The sequence below is a fragment of the Accipiter gentilis genome, chromosome 15 (genome assembly GCF_929443795.1).
Source record: "Accipiter gentilis chromosome 15, bAccGen1.1, whole genome shotgun sequence".
In the NCBI taxonomy this organism is placed as follows: domain Eukaryota; kingdom Metazoa; phylum Chordata; class Aves; order Accipitriformes; family Accipitridae; genus Astur; species Astur gentilis.
The window spans coordinates 20,608,581-20,631,218 of NC_064894.1; the positions used below are offsets into that span (position 1 = coordinate 20,608,581).

Consider the following 22,638-nt stretch of genomic DNA (forward strand, 5'->3'; position numbering starts at 1 on the left):
CTTGCTCTTCAAATGACCCCCTGTTGACTTTACCTGCCAATCCATGATCGTTTGCATAGCTCAGTATATTGGCTTCAGGGAGCCCCAGAACAAAGGCTTTCTTTCCTCAAAAAACTCAGACCTTACTCAGATAAAACTCCCGCTCATGCCCCAGGGAGTTTTGCATGACCAAGGATTACGGGATGGTGTCTCAGCTTTGCAGTGTGTACTGCTTGTAGCCACTTTTTAAGTTTTGTGGATGAGTAAGACTGTGCTCATTTAGAGGGAAACTTGGTTTCTGTTTGCTCCTGCTCAATTGGCTGGAAACTTTTTTTACCATCCTCTTTGTAGGCTGGAGGTGGGGCTTTTGGGGAACCTACAGGTGAAGAGGAAGGGCACCCACCAGAAGGAGGTGCCTTGGGTGAATGTGGGGAAGGAGAGGGCTTTGAAGATCTGAGCAGACAAGCGGCGGGCATTTGAGTTCCGTAGGTTGGCCATACTCCCACCCACATGGGCCCCAAGGTTTCAGAGGTGAGGAGTTCCCCAGCCCTGGCAGGACTGCTGTTAAGCCCAAGCTCAGTCCGTGAGTCTGTTCAGCGTTTGGGGATCCCGAGATGCTTTTTTCCTCTCCTTTCCTGGTGTGGCAGGTATGCTGCATCGTGCCTTTAGTTTCTCTGATTCTGCAATTACTTACTGTTATTTCGCGTGAGCAAAGCAGGCGGATGTCACGATACCTTCCTCAGCAGCACGTCCTGCAGTTTTTATTTCCTTGGATGAAGCAGTAAAGCAGTCGCTTCAGGGCCAGCGAATTTGGCCTCGTTTCGTCAGCTGGAAGGTGACTAGTTAAAATCTAACTAGCAGTTTCACACCCAGTGCCTGACAGGAACAGTCGTTGAAGACTATTAAGAAAATAAAAATTCCCTGCTCTGTCATATAATGGAAATGAGTATACTTCAACAGCCATCCGCTCTAATCTGTTAGCCAGCCCTTAGCAGCTTACCAAGCCTGTATTTAACCTATTTCCCTAATGGCAATTAAGAAATGTTTTCATTTCCCAGGGAGAGGATTGCCAATGAAATCCCCCTCTCCCCCGCAATCCCCGTCCTCTGGCTGCGCTCTCTCCCTCCTCTTCCCCACACCCCAGCTCCTTCTTCCTTAGCCCAAGGCATCCAAAGCATTCCCCGTGTGTTTGGGTAGCATGCAGTGAGGAAGAAATGATTAAGCAGCTGAATGTTTGAAATCCAGCTAAATGCACCATTATTATCTGCTTAGGGCTTTCTTATCTCGAACTGTGTGGTGCTTAATGGCAGGCCCATTGTTTTCAGCTCAAAGGTATTAATGAAGGAATCAGGGCAGCAGGCTGATGTCATAGGTGGCTGAAAGGTGACTTGCTGCACTGATTTCCCTTACTCCACCCCTTCACGAGTCCCTTCCAACTAGTTCAGGAGAAGGGTTAGTATTTTTAGAGTGGTGGGGGGGGAAAAAAAAGCAGCCAGGTTGCATTTGTGTGTCTGGTAAAGGGATTGCAGAGGCTCCTAAATATCCTGCTTAAAAGATGTACTCTCTTAGCTTCTGCTCTACTTTCTCACTTCATAAAGACTCTGAACTGCTGGCGCGGGTCTCAGTGTGAAAGCGGTCGGCCGGCCCGTGTTCACGCCTGCCCTAGGCACTGGCCAGCAGACTGCACCTTATGTTCTGACCTATATCCAAGGTGAGGTTTCCACTTTGTGTTTTCGATCCGAAGAAAGAAAGAGCTGTGAGTAAGTAGCTGCCACCAAGGCTTACTTCTCGAGGTGGACGCAGCGCCCAAGATGATGTACAACTTAAGGAAGTGCTGATGTACTCAAGTATCAGATGTACTTTTTGTCACTCTTCTGAGTTAAATTACTTTTTTTTCTTTTTTTTTTAATGTACCTAGTTATTAGATGCAAAGTGGTGTGTGTTGTGTGAAGAGAGACTCGTCTCTCTGGGGTGGGATATTGTGAGTGTACTCAAGGTTTCTGTTACATGGCACAAGCTGGGAGAGACGTGAAGATTCAGAGTAGCTTAGATTTCATGGTCGTTGTTTGTATTTTAATCATAGTTATTTCTGTAATTATTTTTGTGGCAGATTTAACCTGACATTCCCTTCTTTTTTATCATAGGCTTGAAAAACATGCTGCTTGCTTTGACTTAAAGCTTAAGAAGCAGTAGTATAGCCCTACACTTTAGAACTTGGCATCACACTGCCTACAGAAATGGTAAACACAAATAAAACTTAATCAAGTGTTCTTTTTTACAGACCCAGCTAAGAATTTGAAGAAAGATGTGTTACCAGAAACTGACTTGTGGAGCTTTTGTGATTTATGGAACAGTAAAAGAAAAATAGCTTTTAGACAGTGGTGTCATAAGGTAGCAGGTAAAGAGTTCTTGTGTGCATACATATCCAAGTAGGTCTCAGACAAGAATGAAAAACAATGTGCTTTCACCCTCCCTTCATTTTAATGAGTCAGTCTTTTTGTGTACTATGTAATTTAATCAGAGTCTATGTGAGTACAGTTAAAATTCACGTCTTGCAGGCATGTGATTAGTAAGTTAGGATTTCTGTCTTACCTAAACGAATGAGTGAAGAGTTTACTCCTATTTCTTATTTTTTACTGTTTTTGTTTATTTTTCTCTATTTCAGTTTAGTTTTGGTCTGGTGAACACATAGTAGTTTTCACTATTCACTGGAGTATTTTATGCGTCTTGAAGGAGCTGTCTAAATAGTCCACTAGCAAGGGCTAGACCTCGGAAGAGAACGCAGAGGCAGAAAAAGAGTGGCACTGAATTCCCATAAATGCATCAAAGCTATCTGCTGTCTTGATGAGTAAGATTTGCTTAACAGCAAATCATCAAACATGGAAATGTTCCCTTCAAATATGTTTTTTTTTTTTCCTGAGGGGAAAAAAAAAGAACTGTATACCACTAGAGTTCATTTTTTTTTCCTTTTGACTTACTTGCTCATGGTTGTTTTTTTGCCACTGGAGATTAAATCAGCTAGCATTCTGAATGAAGAACTGGAGAACTTTTAAAAAATGTTAGCTGAGGACCGGCACTTGCAGTCCCGTCCTCTCCCGTCCCCCCTCCCCATTTCTGTAGGTTCAGCAGTAAAAACCTATGGAAATGTGAGATTATCAAACTGAAGCAATCAGCCTGAAATGATTAAGGAAGATGGCTATTCTTTTCTTCAGATGACCAAAAGTCATCCTGTTCAGAGTTCAGAGTTCGAGCTGCTATTTCACAACTATTTCTGTCTTTCTAAGTTTATATATTTCCTGTTAAAATCTTAAGAGTGCTTTACCTTGTATGTAAGCTTGTATGTAGAAACCATCACCAGTACTCATAAGAAGTAGGGTCTGTCTTTGCCCTAAAATTATGTTGAGATTTTTTAAAGGAAAAAGTGTTTGTTTATTTCTTCAGTAATTTAGCAGATTATGTGTCAAACCCAGGGTGAAATTTTGTTTGCTGAACTTATCTTAAACCTCAGGGGGGGAGGAAGGTTTCATTTAAAGGTCAAAGTGTTTCAGGATTTCAATGCAGTATATTTTTTACCTTTAAAGTTTTCCCTTGTCCCACCCAGACCTCGGACCTTAGAAGGTTTTCAGATGTCTTACACATGTTTATCTTGTATTGAAATTTTTGAAACAACTCTACATTAAATCCCAGAATAGTTAAATATCCATGTACGTATTATCATCCACTGTGCACAAACACTGCTCTGGGAAGAAACTTGGTGTTTGAGGTTAGGGGAGAATGCTGGAGCAGACAAAATTCAGATGCTAATGATAATTAATTTATGTAGTGGCAAAGATAGGTGCACTGCCAGGTGCTTTACAGGCAGATAAGATCTGGTTTCTGCTTCAGTGAGTTTACAATCTGAGGCCCTGGTTTTGCAAATAGTTATGCACATGAGTTATGCCACCGAGTACAGTGACACTACTCATGCATGTGAAGTTATTCACCTGTAGTGAGCATATCTGTGTACAGTTTCAACTACATTAGCTTTTCGATTGATTCCGCGGTGTGTCAGTAATCCTTTAGTGTGATAATTGAAGTTATTTAATAAGCTCTGCAAGTCAGAAGTTAAAAGAAAATACAGGAGTCACCTTTCCTTAAGGGAACTGAAAACTGAGATTTTTCTGGGAAGTTTTTTTAGGATGCAAACAATCCATGTTAGATCTGACACTTTCATGGCATGCTGGCTTAAATAATGTCTATTTGCTTACAAATCACACAGGAGAAAAAAATCACCTGATAATTGGAAGGGAAAAGTGTTATTCCCCTTCCTCATTTGTCGTGATGCTGATCTTGGGGCCACATTAAGAGTGTTTCCAGTGAAATTACTTTCAAGTCTGGGAAAATTTAATCAGCAGAGGCCTTGGTAGCTGTAAATTTGTGGCAGCAGTCCCTAATTCATCTTGTAATTCTATGACAGGCTCTGAATTGCCCGTATTTGGCCAGGGATCACCTCAGTGGACAGTTAATGAAAGAGTAGAGGGAACTTGAAGGTCAGTTGTACTGAATTCTTTTTTTTTCTTCCTGGATGTGTCTTTTTTATTGCAACCTCTTTTGCTTTGTATAATTTATTAAACAAAGCCCTTTCTTGTTTCCTGCAAAGGCAAATCTATCCCTCTTTGTTTATCTGCCTTCTTTCTTTCCTTGAAGCATTTATAAAATAGCCCCAAAAGCCTCAAAATAGATGTTTGTGTTGGAATTACTAGACAGAATTACACTCTAGCCAATTTATATTTCTTATCTGAGTGTGGTTGTGAGAATAAAACTGCAACAGATGCTGCAACCAGGTATGTTTTTGAGAGTGGAATTTGTGCATTGACATGTAAATCTAATCTCAGTACTATGAGAAGACTTTAGTTACTGGTGCAAGCTCAGAATAAATGAATGTGAACTTCAGAAAACCATGAGACTTTAATCCAAATAGGACCAGAAAGTGCATTTGGGTCTGCTGGATTCAGACTAACCAGCAGATAAACTAGAATAGCTATTGTTTATTGAAACACTATAGTAAGTGGGTGCTGACTTAGCAAAACACAGGGTTTTCTTGTGACATGTAGTAAAACAGATACATTGAAAAAAATACAAAGAGAGGGGCATGGAATAAAAATTACAATGGCCTTTTCTTTTTCTTCTTTCCTCTTTCTTATTTAATAAAGTAAGTGCCTGTTAACACTATTTTCTCTTTTTCAGGGTCTTTTCTTTCTTTGGAAGACATCAGCTTTACCTCTTGTTTTATCTCATTCCCTCTCTCCCTCAGAGTACCTTGTGTCTTAATTGTCTCTCTCTAGCTTATTGCTCCACCCTTTTTGCCTCCTTTTTCTATCCTTTCCCTATTGCTTCCTTCCCGCCCCCCCCCCCCCCCCCTTTCATTTTGACTGCCATTTCCAATGCAGTATCTTCCCACCTCAGAGTTCCCTCCCCCTGTTCAGTTTGTGTCAGAAAAAAATGTGTAGGGCTCACCATCATTTGACACTTGAAGATCAAGTGTTCCAAATGACCACTCTGGCTTCAGAGGAAAAGGAAGTGTTGGTAGATGAAGTAGTGTTTTTTCACCACCTGAGCTCTTAGCATCCTTTCAGTCACAACAAGGTCACTGGTACTTCCTCTCAGGTTGAATTCAAAATCCTTTGCAACTCTTGGGAAGCTTCATTTATTATTACATTAAACCTGCGAAGTGGGGAGATAGGAAAAGTGGGTAGAGGGGTCCACATTCTGCCTGGTATACAAGGAAAAACTAAAGATTTAGAGGGGAGTTTATTTTTTAAAGTACATTTAATTTAAACTAGCTTTAAGAATTACCTGGATTTTTGTGGTTACCATCTAGTCAAGGATGCTCTTACTGTAAATACAGTACAACAAGCTTTTCTATTTGCAAACTTAGGATTTCACAGCACTTTTTAATAGGCTTCTGAAGCACATATCCATTTTACTAGCTCTGTTACAGCAGTGGTCATTACTAGCTGCAGGACCTGCCACTTAGCTTGCGCTAGCTGTGCCTGTCTTGGGTGGTGGGACATCTCTTGTGGACAGTTTGACTGTGACCACTTGTCATTTACCAGCACCAGGGGATTTCCAGCTTCAGCGCTTTTGCAGATCACAAATGTGGTACGGGAAGCAAGATGATGCCTTCTAACTCGGTTGTGCTGTTGCATCTGTGCCGACAAGGGCGGGGGGTTGTCCATGTTGAACCCTTTCAAAATGATGCCAACACAATCTCAGTCAAGTCCTGTGGAACAAAAATGGTCTTTGTTCTTGCACAAACCAATGTGGGGAACAAGGTGACCTCTCACAGTGTTGGCAACAACACCGCATTTCTACACATGCTGAGTTTCCAATATTTGTAGAAGAAGCCACTCCAAGAAGGTCGATTGGAAGTGATCAGGATTGTTTTGCATCTTGATTTTGCGTATTTCTGTTTAAATCAGTGTAAGCGTTTGTATTGGAAATGCTGAAGTTGGCAGTAACTGCAGAGTAACAAAATTGCTTGGAGGAGGACATGAAAATCTGTTTATTTGTAGAAGGCTATTGTTAGTATAATATAATTGGGTGTCAAGCTTCAAAAACCATCATACGCTATGTATTTATAAAGTACTTTTATTAATGATGTAAAAGACCCAATAACAACCCAGGAAACTTCTCATTGTGAGAGGAGAAAAATATTAGTGCCTTTCCTGACAGCGTTTCTTTTCACGAGGGATTCCTCTGTGGAACACTAATCAAGTCCATTCAGAAAGGTCTTAATTAATTTAATTAAAATCTGTCAGATCAAACTGATTAGCCTGACCTCCAGCCTGGCGGGAGGAAGGAGGCCGGTACACGCGGTGTAACTGTGTTGAGGTGGACTTGCTGTCTGCAATCAGAGACGTATGGCCGACGCAGTGATCAAAGCCGTCTTTCATTGTCATCGGAATAAATGTTACGGCTCCCCCAGGCAAGTGATCCAGTTTCTTTTTGTTAGAAAATATTTTATACCTCCACAGCCCTGGCAGCTTAGGAGGGGACGGCAGGTACCTGGCTCTGCGTGTGATTGAAGGGGAGCGCCGGGTGACCTTTCCTGCCCTTCTGACAACGGGAATACAGATTAAACATTTTTCATCCCTTCGCCATCCTCCGTCTTAGCCGTTGGCCATGACCACTGCCTCGCGGGCAGGAGAGAGACAAAGGCCACGTTGACAGGGTTGGCTGTGCATGTTGATGGTGAGCGTGGGTACTACCGAGCCTTCCAAGGAACCACCGGTGTGTCTGCGTGAGGCTGAGGTGGGAGCTGAGGAACGGCACCCGGTGCTATCTGGCTGTGCTCGTCCTAAATGTGAGGAACTACCTCAGCCACGTAGGCTTCTTAATCCTACTGCTGCTAATAATAATGATGTGTGGTTTCTATGGCAAACATCAGGACAGCCAATGCAATCTGTGTCTCTAGCCCTTTCCGCTTCCCCTACCCCACATGTGTACTTACAGAGTATCTCTCATCTTCAAAGCTTTTTTTATAAACACTTTTATCCGTTGTTATTGTGGGATGGATCCATCAAAAGGGTAATAGCTAGTAAATGCTCAGGTTTTTACGCCCCAATCCTGCAGGCGCTTAGGCATATGTTTTAGCTTTATGTATTCAGGCTTCAGTGGAACCATTCACAGTGCATGAAGTTAAGCATATGTGTAAGTTAGGAATTGCAAAGATTAAACAGCATTCCTGTTTGCTGGAAATCAAAAGGTAGATGAAAACAGTGACCCCAGCTACAGAGGAACAGCAGTTCCTGAAGGAAGAGCAGCAGCAGCAGCAGCAGCTGACATGAAAGACTTGCCAACAGAAGACCTGCCAGGGACACGCGTTTGGTCTTCATTTGTGAAAAGGCCCTTCTCCTGGCAAAATGCTAATGGGCCATTTTCTCCGAGGGTGGAAGTCATCTGGGGCATCCAGTTCCAGTTGCATGGGCACACACATAGTGAAAGCGTCTTTCTACAGTTCAGCAGTATGTATTCAATTTTAGTACTTGGGCTTGACCACACTTTTTGCCAGTGAAATGATAGAGATGCACTGTTGGAAGAAATAGAACATAAGTTTCATCTGCAGATATTTTTCCTGTCTTGCAGCTTCCCAATGTTTTCTGGCCGTGTCAGTTGAACTGATACCGGTATCCTTGAAACAGGCAAGGTAGCTTTAGTTTGAACAGTGAGCCTGCAGTAAAAAGGGTATGTTTTGTCAGTTTAGGATCTTACCACTGGAGAAGCATGCTTTCTGGAATGATTCAGGGTCACAAGGGTAGGGCAGACAAATACCTAAGAAAATAAGCGCCAATGTATTTGTCTTTTTTGAAATAAAGTAATATTTTGCCTTCTCTGCTATCTAAGCCTAGTAAGTTTAGATGTGTAGACATATTTTCCCCTACCTGCCAAGGGCTTCTTTGATCCTGATCTTGTATTGTCTCCATGCTGGCGCGAGGATCCACCCATGATGAGACCTTTTCGCAAGGGAATGTATTACAGTGTCTACATGGTTTCTGTTGATGATGACTAACTCTAGACTAAGCTTCCTAGTGGAGTACCAGTCTATCTTTTTTTATTTCTTGCTTTTACCATGGCGTCCCTTCCCTGTTATCTTCCCAATTGCTCCATTATTTTTGTCTTAAGATAATGCAAAACTGAATTCTATTCAACTGTACTCATTAAGTTGGATTCTGGTCTATATTTTATTTTATGCTTAATCATCAGGTACCTGGCTTGAAAAACTTCAAGTCATATAACTGAGAGTGAGTGGTTGGTTCAACATATAGCTGTAGTGCGTGTTTGTAGATATAAATGGGCAACAAGAAGGAATTTTTAAAGAGCTATTTCTTAGTAGGATTTTATAAAATTTGTCTCTTCTCATAAAACAACTGTGCTAACTGTATATAATACTTGAATCAAAGTGATTTTTAGTTTTATTTTTCTTCATCTTTTCCTTTCAGCTAGCCTAATAGTTGTGAGGAAATAACACTGGACATTATTGATCTATTTTTTTTTCTTTTCTTTCTTTTCCTAGGTCACAGTTTAGGCCCTAGTTCAGCAAAGTACTTAAGAAGAGGCTTATCTTTAAGCACATGTTCAAGTCTCAGCAGAGTAAATGAGAATTAAGCAAATACTTAAGTACTTTACTGAATAGGGATAGAATTAAGCACGTAGTTGAATGTTTTGCTGAATCAGGGCCTTAAAATTAAAAATTAATCTTATTTGTGCTACAAAGATTGAAAAGCTAGGCACTAGATTTGGATCTTGAATTAATATAAACCAGGAACAGGGTAGCACCAACTGTCACAAGAAGGGTGCATAGGTGTAAAAATGGGGTAAAGCAGGGGTTGTTAAAATTGTGGGTAGGACATACGAGAGATACACATTGAGTTCCTGCATCTGTTTTAGACTAAATTACTGGAGATTGACAATCCCTTGTGCTTCAGTCCTGGCACTGGTGAGCCCTGGCATGCATAAAAAGCCCTACAACTTTAATAGCTGCCATGCTAAGTCTAAAGTTGTAGGAGAAGGGGCTTGATCTTTCTAAGCCTCAATACATACTCTGTTTGTCCTGTGAAGTGAAGGTAATGCCACTTCCCTTCTTTCACTTAGTGTCTCCCTTCTCTATCTGATAGCAAACTCTTTGAGGTGGTGAGGTTTCTTTCTATGTGTTTACATGATGCCTGGCACAGTGCTCTTGTTTGTGGCTTCTACATAGTTTCATAATAAAAGTCCATAACAATAAATCTTGAGCTTTGGGCTTGACAAAGTAATTCGCGTGATGTGACAGTATCATTGCAGCTAAAGTTTTTGTCAAGATTTAGGTTAATACAAAACAAAAGGCAGCATGAAGTAGTTTGCTGGCCAGCATGAGTAACTTGTGAGACTCCAGAAGAAAAGATTTGAAGAAGCGTGGTTAACTTTCCACTATTTTCTAGGAAGACAGCTGCTGTTTTCAGCCTCGAGTTGAGCAGCTTATGGATGAGTGTAGGGGAACGTTTGCATGGACTGGTTTTAGGGACGTTCGTTAAGTCTGCAAACATCTAGTATGAGTTTTTAGTGCCTGTGAATTCCTTCTGAGCAGGCACTTCTTTTGTATCGGTAATAAACATCTGAGTTGTGTTAAGGGAAGTATTTGACGACCATCGTTTCCACAAACATGGAGCTCGTGCCCAAGGCTGGCTCAGTGTGCATCATGACGTTCTGTGTTGAGGCAGGCAGTCGGTGTTACCCTTTAGCGATCCTCAGAGAAGACTGACTGACCCAAGTGCTCCTCTTAAACTGCACTTCATTTAAGAATACCTTAGCAAGTATGCGTAGTGAGTGTAATACAATCTGTATGGGTGCTAGCTAATGGTTAACCGGCTCTGTTGAACCTGTGCTCCTTAAACAAACGCTATCAGTGTTGGATGAGTTGTCTTATTTCTGCAGGCAGACGTAGTGTAGTGCAGGTTGGAGACTAATGCTTTCTTCTTGGGAGTAGAAGGCAGCAGGAGGGCTTTCACTGCCTGCTCAAACAGGGAAGGGAAGGCAGGCATCACATTACTAGAGCTGCTATTTTCAAATAAAGATGGGAGGGATGAGGGTAGTGGGGTCTCTTGAGTATGTCCTGAAGTTCGTAGGGTGGCTGACCTCAACTCAGCTGTTACTTTGATTTTTTGGCTGACTGTTGTCTGAACAGGTGCTTGATGCAATATAAAGCTTCTCAGGATAGTTGGCGTAACTTTGCTTTCACGCTTTGAGAAAGGGGAAGAGAAATAAGCAAGATCATGCTTTACACAGGAGGTTACTGTGTGGAAATACTCTGTGCGGTGAATGAAGGGGCAAGATAGTGCTGAAATTTTGAGCTTTCTGTACAAGCCAAAAACCTAATAGATCAGGTGAGTCAAAACTCTGTGGATCTTGCTTGTATGCCGGGGTCTTTGAAAACTTTGTGGAAATTGCTTGTCATAAGGCATGTGGTATAACAATCTTGTTTTCTGAACTTTTACCAAGGCAAAAATTTACATTTTATATATGGGAGAGACCTCTCACCCAAGCACAGTTCTTGCAGTGATAGCATTACATGGTCGGCTTGATTAATCATCTTGGTTTATAAATGGGTTGAGTTAGTATCTTTAATCTGAAGAGTTCTTGAACTGTTAGAAAAAGAAAAACGATGGTTCTGGATGAGTTGTAATTGTCTTTTTTTTTTTTTTTTTTTTTTTTTAAATGGCAAACACAAATCCTCTCTATGCATTTGAAATAAGAAAATTAGGGTTTTGTTGAGCATAAGGATTCATTCCTACAGGTAGAAACCCAGAACTCAGCATGGAAGGCTTCAAAAGCCCATCTAGAGCAAAACCAATGTCTTTTGTTTTTTCACAGTTATGGGCAGAGTAAGTTGGTATTTCAGTTTTTTAACTGTGGCTGGTAGGAGATAGATTAAGTACTTAAGAAATTGTCTCTTTGTGATTATTTTTTCAGACTAACTTTTCCTCCCTTGATGAATTAAGTGACCTACCTCTACAAACAAATGACATTGTTAGCTTTGAATAAAGTAATGGCTTTATAACTGTATAGCATCTACTGCTCACAATAGAAGCCTCTGTTCAGGACAGAAGTTTAGAATTTGATGCATTTAAGGTATTTTTATTGACCAGATAAAAATTCTTTGTTAAAACATTGTTGGGCATTCAACTCCCTCTTCATTTAGGTTATCCTTACATTGGTGTAAGTACATTTAATTCAGTGAAGTTCCCTGTGACTTAAAGCATTGAACAAGTGACAAGAAACAAAATTATGAGAGAATTAAAAGATAACTCTTTCTCTTGTATTTTTGTGTTGTTTATTAACACTGTACTTCATTTGACTTTGGTTGCACAAAAGCTCTGTCAATTAAGTTAACAGTAAATGTCACTTTCTAGTTAACGTGTCATGAAAGCTTCTAGAGTGCATAATGATTATTTTAAGACTCTTTCATTCACAAAATAAAATACACAGCCATAAATCTTTTCTTACTTAGTCTTTTAAAATGACTATCAAAGAACAAAACCTTAATTTGTAGCCTGAAGTTACTTTGTTCAAATAATTTTTTCTTGACAGACTTATTCATGCATGAGTATGGTTTGGAATGATAACTGAATTGATTTATAATGGAGAATGAAATAAAAGTGAAGATATTTTAAACAGATCAATGAAATATTGACAGGCCTGAAACACACATGCTTTTGTTTTGTGAATTCTCCAGTCACTTTTTTCTTAGGCAGAAAAATCAGACTTGAACCATTTCTATGAGTTATTCTATTAACTACAGAAAGTTTAAGATTATAAATGAAAATTTTTGAAGTGAATCTGAAATTAGGAATCTGGAAGGAGAGAGGCTGGTTTTGGACTCCATGTTTGTTAAACAAAAATGCATTAGCTGTTTCGCTGGGAATTTCCTCTTTTAAGCATAGCAAAGTTACAAATATTTATCTCCGTAGTACCTTTTTGGATTAAAGTAATGCAGTCTAAAATGACTTTATGAATGCAAGTTTCAGGGGGGGTTGTTTTGTTTCACTAACATCCATTTTCTGGAGACTTTATGAGTTCCAGTGCACCTTCCAAATATTGACAGTGCCGGGGCTGGATGGAAAGTTCAGACCAAATCTTGAACCTCCTCGTGTTGGTTCTACAGACTGTCTGGAGTCCAAAGGTTACGAACTGCTTGTAAACTATCTCCAGAATAAAAGCCTGTGTGCCAGGACATCAGTGCTGGTATTGTGTTCTCTATTCTTTTCCTAATTTGCAGTTTCTCCCCACCCTGCCCCTGTGGATTCTCAATGGCCTGAATTGCTTCAGTCTATTTAATTCAGCGAGGCTATGCTAATCGGTGTCAACTGAAAGCCTGTCCTGAGACTCTCGAGACTTTTCACAGATGTTAATTCGCTTAGTACTACAAAACTAAAAAAAAAGAGTAGTTCTAAATTGTCCACTCCTGAGGCACAGACATCAAATCCCAGGGTTCAGCAAGCTCTTTAAGTGAGTACACAGCTTTTAATGGTACTGATTTAACAAAACTATTTTCTTGTAATATCAAGCACCACGTACAAACATGAGGTAACTGATGTAATTTGTTAGCAGTACAGGGTCTCTTTGCAGCATTTTTGCTCTGTTGGGTCTGGCAACACAAAGATTAAAATTTGCATTCAAAATACTCTGTAGAAGATTGACCCAGTGACTGCTGAAGTCAAGAGAAGTTTTCTGGTGAATCCGAATTGAAGAGTTTGCTTTGCTTAGCTCTGTAAGATGTGCATGCTAAATCAAGTAAGACCATTTATGTCCTTAAACGTGAGGCAGTAACACACTGCTTAACCTACAGGTTTCCCAGAGTGGATGTGGACCCTTGTGGTAGGTACCTGGAGGAGAATCCTCAAGCTGGAGTTAGGTGCTGAGGCTTTCCAGGTGGCCCACTGGGAGAAGACAGTGCTCAGGAGAGGACTCCCAGGAGCCAGCAAGCTCAGCCAGAAGCATCTTGAGTGCAGTTCAACAGTATAATTTGTGCATTTTTGCGAAGTGGAGGATGAGATGTAGTCCAACCCAGCCTCCCCCAATAAACTGACTTGCCTGTCCGTGCTTGGGATATCCTTTGAGGATCCAGGCTCGACCTTTCAGGAATAAGTGCAAAATGGTAGATTTCCTCAATGTTATAAAAAAATTCGGTTCCAAATGAACATTTCTGCCTAAAGCCCTTTTCCTAAGAAATACTTTTGCTAGAGAGACAGGGAGTGATCACTTACAGCTTTCCACAAGCAAACACTGTATGTATTTTACTCCCAACTGTGATAAATCTACCTCTGTTTTACTTCACTACGAAAACTTCAGCAGGGAAATGCAATTTCTCCTCATTGTGTAAACGTAACAAATAGTACTTGCCTCCTTTGACTCATTGTTTTTCAGATATGAAATTCCTGGTAAATGAATCTAATTAATATAAAAATTTTTAAAAACCACACATTTTTTCCCCTGCATCAGTGTGTGGTTTTTAGTTAGTAACAGAGCATGTAGAATCAGTGGTTCATCAAAGTGATCAGAGGTCCAATGAAAGCAACTTATGTGAGTCTTTAACTCTGAATTGATCCTCAGTGATCAACTTCAACTTGTCGCTTTATTCACCAGAAATAAATTTTTTGGTTTCGTAAAATAGGTTTTACAAAAAACTTTTTTTGTATCAGAATTTTTTAATGTTATGGTGGCATATGCCTCGTGGGTAGACTCTAAGTAGTCTTCACAGCCAGCAGTGATCTCGATGTTCAGTCATTTTACAAGGCTTCAAACGTTCTTAACTCTTAGTGAAATAACCCCAAATTTAGCGTGATAAATGTTTCCAAGGAATAGGCGCACTGACGTTTAATCTGCAGGTCTGTTTTGTACAGCATGCAGTTTTCAGGTACTCGGTATCTCTTGTGCTGTGCAACCCCTATCGCGTGCACGGCTATCTAATCTTGCGGCAGGTGAGAAGTTGTAATTTGTGGGGCGTCTTATCGAAATACAGAAAACTGATGTGGAAAGAATGGCAATTAAGCTGTAGTTGGCCCGTACGGTCTTAATTCTGTTTTAAAAAATAGGCAGCAACGAATGAATAATCTTCAGAGCTGTTAAACCATTGCGGGTTGCGTGGTATGAAGGCGAGCTGCGCGGGGCACCAGTGCCCCTCGCTCCCCAGGGGCCGGGCGTCCGTCCCCCCGCGCTCACCCAGGTCTGTTTGTCCAGTGATGCAAGAGTTTGCTAATTAAACAGTTCACAGTGGTGTTTGGGGCAGAACCTGTGGACATTTACCCAATTGAACAATTTATTGCTGTAATTGAAGGGGTTAGCTGGTGTTTATTAACTAGCCTTCCTGTCACGTTCGAATGGCTGGACTAACCCTTGGTCCCTGACTTGTTTTCAAGCATCCCACCGGTGGTGTTGGCACTGCGGTTGTCGCTCTTCGGGCTGCTGCTTCAAGGCCAGAACTTTACTTATTCCTCCTTCTGCAAATTCAGCAACATTATTGGGCTTTTTTTTTTTTTCCTTGCAGGAGCAAGTGTTTTATTACAAATCATGTACTTGTCCCTTTAGAGCAAAAAGGAGATTTTATCTGAGACAAAAAATAAATTGGGGTAATCGGGGAAATTTCAGCAAACCGTTCCTGGCTTGAAAATGGGTGTTAGGCTTCGTAATCTCAGCGCAGCGCTGGTTTATTTTCCTTTTACGATCATGGTCACCTCTGCCGTCTCCATCATCATTGAAGTGGGTTGGGGGCTAGGATAAAGGCGTCGTTGCAGTGGCGTGCAGCAGGGCTTCCAGTCAAGCCGCTGAGGCACAGGCAGTTTGGGACACAAATCTGCTCAGGGGAACAATGAGTCCTGATGGCCATAACAAGCAGCTTCACCCCCTTACCCATGAAAGCTTCTATAACTAGAACTAATTGGCCGTTCTTAAAGTGCAATTAGCGGGGATATTAATCTAGGCCTGACAGGTGTGAAAATGTGTTTCTTTGAGTTCTTTCAAAAGACACCCTATCTGATCAACCGTAGGAGGAGCCTGAAGCAATTGTGTCTATAAACTTGCAAGGCTTTAGTTTGTTGGAACTGAAGAGCCCGCTTTTATTAATCGCATTTGAGTCAGACGACATTAACTCAGCAGAAATGGATGGGAGGAAGTTCACTTAATACTAACATCATACTAACATCACTGCCAGTATCAGGAAGGGAAATACTTGCTTCTGCCTTCATTTGGGTATGGGAAGAAATGGGACGACTTTTTTAAAAAAAATATATTTTAATTAGAAAGATAGGTCTGAATTATTTTGCATTAAGGATCATTCCGTGTGTGTGTCCCGTCCCCCCCTTCACTTCTAGTGCAGTTTGATAATCTCCATTTGTAATGTTTGCTGCTTTTTTTCATTTAGTTGTTCTTCATCCCACTAGGCACAGCACATGGCAGTGACTTTAAAAGGTGGTGCCACCAAGGGTGGCATTCTCATCAGCTGTGCAGGTATTAGATAGTACTAGTGTAACAATCTGTGATGGAGTTTCAGGACTTTAAGAAATTCAGGCCGGATACATGACTAGTAGTTAAGCTTCTTTACGGCTGTTGTAAACTGGCACAGCTCAGTGGAGCTGCACTGATATATACGTGTCCGAAGATCCTGAATTCAACCAGCAGACTTATTGTGGGATGCTGGAAGGGTTCCAGATGAATCTGCAGATGGCTGCTTGTGTTAGTGGGCTTCAGGCTTGGAACTAGATGAGGAAATTCGTATTTCCCATTTTAATTAAAAGGGGTGTTCACAATATAAGACTAAAAGACAAAGCCTACCCCAAAGACACATGCGTCTGTTCTACATAAAATAAATGCATTATAAGAGTGAGAAATTGGTTGAAGATGGTCTTGATACTGAAAATAGTGTGTGTTCATGGGCATGCACATGCATGTATACTGCTCAGTCAGCTAGAATTTTCTCCAAAGGTGGAAAATTCTGGTTTGGTTTGGTTTATTATGTATGGTCTGCTCTGAAAAATGTATGCGTAATGGTTTACTAGTTCATCCTTCCGGAAATATCTGAATGCCTAGACCACTGTGATATTTCTTAGAAATAGCTTGGAAGATTTCCTAGAAAAGACAGGTCTAGAGAAGGTCTCCCTGGTCACTCAGCCCAGTTCCCTGACGGGAAAGACAAATTAATAAAAAAAAATCATTTTACTAATGAACTAGGTCTGTCTTACCAAGGATTTTTGCCCCTCCCCTGTGACAGAAAAGCCCTTCTCAGACTGAAGAACTTCTGGCCCAAACTTGCTCAGGTCAGTTTCGTTCTTCTGTGAAGATCTTCAGCTGAAGAAGCTCAAGAAATAGCTCCTTGCTGTTCACCCCATGACATATTTACAGAGCACAACCATAACCTTTCCCAACCTTGGCAAAGCCAGAAAACAAGAAAGATGATGCTTGTGTTGCATAATGGAACAAGGTTCAGCAGCCTTCGAGAGTATGAGCAGTGATTGAGGTAGCCTCAGAAACAGTGTGTGTCCCTGGACTTAAATTTGTGTGCCTTTCTGAGCTGTAAGGCTTGTTAACTTTGCTGTGAATGTATCTGCATCGCTGTCTTGATGCGGTGATGCCCCTCACAACACTACAGTCATCCACGGTCAGCAGGCTTGGAGCTGGCTCCGTGGGCTTTGCAGCAGAGCATGCTGCTTGGCGTAGACATGCTCTTTTGCATCTTTTCTAAGAAAGCCCCTGCATTTTCTGGCCTATTGCCATCTAAATTGATCTTGATTCAACACGGATGACCAGCATAGGAAATGACACCCTCTTTCTGGAGCAATAGCAAGGTTTGTCATTTCTTTGGAACCCATTGCCTTTCCGTCAAGACATCTGAGTTTTCTAGGTGATTTATAGGTTTACTATTCAATTCCTGATTTAGGAGGGCAGGGCAGTCTTTTCCTTGATTACCCTAAATAGTGCAAAACATACAAGAGGAAGGAGGATCTTGTGATTGAGACGAAGGGCTGTGATTCAGGATGTGTGGGTTCAGCTCCTGTCCCTGCTGTCTGCTTTCAGTGAAACCTTGGGGAAGTCCTTCGATCTCTTCCTCTTACGCAAAGTCTCTGACTTGTTCTGTCTTTTCTATTGAGCTGAGAGATTCTTGTCACCGGCTGCGTGTTTGTATGCCTTCCCCGCCATCGTTGTCCACTAATGCAAGCTGGACAGCCTGCCTTCTCGCGTTTGGGGAGGAGGGTTCACGTATGAGAGTTCTGGAGTCCATTCTTAGAACAGAGAACGTGATCCCACGCCCAAATCTGCTACCAGGACTCCTGCTCGCTTTCCCATCTCTCCCCCGACTCTCCCCCTCCCAGCACCTCCTCTTCTCCCCCGTCCCTCCTGAACCACCCACATGTGGAGAGGAAGAGAAGCGCTAGCTTTCCCCCTCCCCACTGTGAAGCCAAAATAACTTCTTATCAGTCTCCTCTTAACCAGATGTGGGAACAATATTACTCAAATTGATGTCAACTGAGTACAAGTTTAGCAGTTTTGCAAGTTGCTGACTAAAGTTATTGGAATTACCCAGAGCTAAATGATTTGTTATAGCTGGAAATTGGAGACCCTCTCGTGTTTACACCATTGTTCGTGGTGGGAGGGATCAGTCCTGCTGCCTCACCTCTTCACCCATTTTATAGACAAAAAGGGTGCACAATGTAGATGTTGCTTATCCTCAAATGGTTTGGACAGCTAGCTTCTTCATGCCTCAGTTAGATATTCGTTCCTATTCAGAGCGTTCATTAGAGAGTTATTTTGCGGCTACCCAGAGTGATGTTTAATAGTTGCACTGAGATGTTTCTCTCTTAGAAGTCTAAACTGTAATAACGCAGTAAAACCTGCTTTTGCTCAAGAGGTACCCGAGCAGAAAAAAATCAGCCATTAAAATAATGGCTAAATGGCTAAAGCACTGGTGTGGTATTTATTGATAGAAAGCTGCAGCCCTTCGCTGTGCGGCTGGTAAGAAACAGGAGAATGAATAATAGCTACCAGTGTCCCAAGTTTGAAAAGTCAGAGGAAATGGCAGCAAGAAAAAGCAAATGAAGATGGATGAAACCCCAGGAGGGTGAAGGGAGACGTCCTCCATGCTGGATGGGGCTGGGCGGCTGACTCCTGGGTCACCTCAGCTGTTGCTTTTCGGAGTGGTGTTTTGAAAGGACGCCGTTTGGGAGAAGTGCTTCCTGGCCGCTGCCACCGCCGCGCACCGCTTGCAGATGCTGCCGGTGGGTCAGTGGGAGGTCACTGCCCGTTAACTCAACACCTCCAGCCAGGAGAAAGCTCTCGGGGATAAACTGCCTTACTATCGCCGTCCGACCCGCACCCACAGAACTCGCAGAAGCTTGACTCGCCCCTTTGCCGCGTCCCCAAGTACGAAGTTCTCTTGGCATCGTTAGCGCCGCCGGCTAACGCCTCTCCCCTGGCTCAGTGCGGCGGGTCCAGCCTTGGTTTCTCCAGCCCGGTGGTTGGGTTTTCTCCTGGCAGGTCCCTCTCCCTCTGCTGCGGCCAGGGCTGGGCTGCCCCCCAGCCCCTCACCGGCACCGGGGCAAAGCTGCCAGGGGCCGAGCGAGACCTGGGGGGTCTGCAGAGGCGGCACCATCCTGTGCACGTGTGGGTGACCCCCGAGGACGCGTGGGTGCCCCCCAGAGCACGCGTGGGCGTCGGGGCACGCCTCACGGTCCCCCGGGACCTGAAACAAGGCCAGGTCCCCATTGCCGTGGCCCTCACGGCTCCGTGGCTCGGTGCCGGAGGGAGGAGGCAGCTCTTGTACCTCTCTCTGCCTGCCCGGAGTGTCGTCAGTGGTGGCATCGAGAGCGGGTAGACTGAATGTGAAGGTCGACCGTGTTTGCTTATAAAATGTAAAGTCTGAGTACGTTCCGCAAACTGCGTCGAGTCCTGTGGCTCTCCAGGAGCAGGGCAGTTGCATTTAAATCACTGTGTTTTGAAAAAAGATTAAAGATGCAATTAAATGGCACAAGTAGCGCAGGAACCCATTTCTTATATAGGCATAGAGGTACATGAGAAATTGGTGTATTTTACGTTGCTCCCACGTTTTTGCTTCTGACAGCAGTTAGAGCCCTGCTCACAGGTGAGTCTGGGTGCAGGCGCTCCCTGGTTGTTACTTGCCTGGGTGTGAGAATCGGTGGGGCTTTCTCGAGTATCCACGTGGATTCTGAGCAAAAGTCTGGAAAGGGTAAAATGCTGAGGCAAGGGGGTCAAACTCTGCAAAACCTCTGCAGGTTGCAGACTGCTCTGTTCTTGTCCATAAAAGAATTTAGTAGGCCTATCTTTTATGTGTGTGGGTACATCAGTAGATGCATAAAAATACTGTGTCTGTTTTCAATAAAAGTATTCCATGATCTAAACATCTTAAAAATCTTAGGCTTCACATTTTCTTGAACAGGCTTGTTCAGGGAAACAAAGGAGGGTGCTTGACAAGATTATGGTGTTGCTTCTATACATTTCCTTTATTCTTGTGGCTAAAAGGAAATTACAATGTGTTGTTAAGTCAAAGTGTGGTCTGTGGAGCTGAACCAAAAAACCTTGAAATGGACTAAAATTCCAGTTCTGATAAAAGGGAAAACTACACAGCGGAGAGACAGGATATCTTTAATTTAAATAGCGGGTTTAGGTATATTAATTTGAGTTCAAAGCATCTTTCAAAGGGTATGATGCCCACATTTTTAATTTTACCTAATACTGAGCATCTGGTGTGGACTGGTTTGTGGTACTGAGAGCAAAAGGAAATACATTACTCATAGATGAAAGGAGTGAGGGGGAATCACTGTCCTGACTAAAAATAGCCTTTTTTCCACCAGTTAATATCAGCTGGAGGTTTGATTAAATAGTAATTGTCTAGAAAAAGACAATAATTGAGTGTGACTGTTTCCTTTCAGGGGCCAGGCCCAGGTGGTGAAAGTTAAGTATTGTCCTTCAGATAAGGTCCTGAAAGCAGTTTTCCTGGATGTCCACCGAGCCCTTCTGCAAAATGTCCTTTCTGGGTGCTGAGCTGCAGACAGACAAAATCCAGGCCTTTTCGCAGGGCAGCAGCAGCTTTCGGGGATGTAGCGCTGGAGGATTTTATGGCTGCATTGCAGATACGAGCTGGCTTCACCTCTTTGGCTGGAACTCTAACCCAGAGGCGCAGAGATCACAAGAGACAAATGTCTTGAATTAAGAAATGGGGTTGACATCTATAAAAGTCAGAGCACATCTAGTAGGCAACATGTGTAATAAGACTATAACATTATATCTAATAGGGAGATTGGAAAGCTGTCTAAAAAAACACAGCTTCTGTTCAGATCTGCGTGTTCAAAAACAGAACACCCCAGATTAACACTTTTTGGGTCCCCCGTCCTCCCCCTTAATTAATTTATTGATCTGAGTCCTATGGTCTTTTCTTAATAAAAATCAGTCTGTCTTGTTCAGTATGAGGTTAGTGAGGATACTGGTAACTTTGCCTAGCTTTACTGGAGGCCATAGTGAAGAAACGTGTTTCTGTGAGGTTAACAATATTTTCCTCTAGATTTCTGTAAGGTTATTTTCTCTGAATGACCCTTTTGTGCTTCATAAGGTTAACACTTCTCACTTGTCTGGGACTTTGCATATTACGAACATCTAAGCATCATTTAATTAACCTTTGCAAGTGTCCAGGCAGCCATGAGACAGAGCCAGGCAGGAAATGCTTTTTCTGCCTTGTGAACATTTCGATTTGCTACTTATTCTGAGTGGAACAGCCTCAAAACTTTGGGGACTTTTTCATGGAGGAAAAGTGGAGGAGGAGAGAGCGTGAGAGACCAACTGGGTCTGCTGCAAAGTGACCAAAAGTTACAGAGTGCTCCCTGGGGAAGGCGAAAGCTATCATTTCAGCCCTGTGTCCTGCCTGGTGAAGATTCAGGACTTGAGCCTTACGCCTCCACATGCTGAATTAGGACCGTAATGGCTGGGCCAGGGTCAGGCCAGCTCTGCTGGGTGTCCTGGGGACAAGCACTCTGAGAGGCACTCGCCATAGCCTGCTAGTGAGAGCAGCTCCCAAAAGCTTTGCTGGCCGTAGCTCGGAGCATCTTTTCTTTTGCGCTCCAGGTAAGCGGTCTCACTGCAAGGTGAGGCTGAGCTCTCACCCAGCCAGAAATACCACTCGCTTGAAAAGTAGCACGCATATTCTACCAGGAAGCCTGGGGTTTGGCCATTCTACATTTTCCAGGGGAAGCTGACCCCCTTGGGAAGGTAAGGGTAGTTGCTTCAAAGCCACAGCAGAAATTGATACCGTATTCAGTTTGAGAATTCGGATGTCTTGATTCTGTGGTTAAACCACTAGACCACACTCTTTCTGAAATAGGTAGGAATATTTGCATTTTTATATAAGGAAACTGAGGCACGGAGAGGGTACAAGGCGTGCCAGAAGCCACGTAAGAAGCCCATGGCAGAGCTAAGAACAGAACCCAGGTTTCCTGATACCAGCACCTGTGATTCAGCTACAGCACGCTGCAAGGGCAGTACAGGAAGGAACAAAGAGATAAAAATTGAATTTCTTCTGAAAGTGAAGACTCACTTCAGTTAGTGTTTTCGATTCTATCCAGAGCAATGATAAAATCAGATTCATTGCTGCATCCCTATAATCTAATTTTTCTTTTCATTTACAGTTGGGTTTAACAATGAATATCGCTTTGGCACCTACCTCGGGAAACTGCTGGCCTTCTGCTAACCACAGATTAGTAGGCTAAAATGAGAGACTGCCCATTGAGAATATAATCCTGGTCTGCAGGGGGCACAGAGATTTCTTCACCTCTGGGAGGCAGCCTGTAGTTTAAAGTAACTAGACCCTGCAACTCCTCATTTAGGTATGACACAGCATGCTGAAAATTGACATGAACTTTAAAGAGGGGGAGAGCAGTCTTTAGTTGACAAGAAGGGTGATGAATTTGCTTGTGGCAATTCCAGATACGTCAAAAATACATATGAAATTTTAAAGGGTGTGTTAACCATTAATTCAGGACAGCAGGTATTTTCCTGCCTTCCTTCGTTGTGAATATACTAGAAAAACAATATAATTCTGTCCACGTTTATCAGTGTGTTTTAATAGAAAAAAATGGGGTCAGTAAG

At 42.5% G+C, this 22,638-nt stretch overlaps 1 protein-coding gene across 3 annotated transcripts in view; it reads left to right on the plus strand.

The window, feature by feature from the left end:
- PRDM1 (PR/SET domain 1) overlaps positions 1-22,638 on the plus strand; it is a 102,260-nt gene that overhangs the window by 35,329 nt on the left and 44,293 nt on the right. Inside the window, exons 1-3 of one of the 3 annotated variants that reach the window (XM_049818069.1) lie at positions 1,615-1,690; positions 2,261-2,377; positions 4,436-4,508. The exons of 1 other annotated variant lie outside the window; for it this stretch is intronic. The gene's annotated coding sequence lies outside the window, so the exon portion shown is untranslated. Of the gene's footprint in view, positions 1-1,593; positions 1,691-2,260; positions 2,378-4,435; positions 4,509-22,638 lie in introns of those variants that run through there. One more of the 3 variants, XM_049818067.1, reaches the window with a different exon arrangement.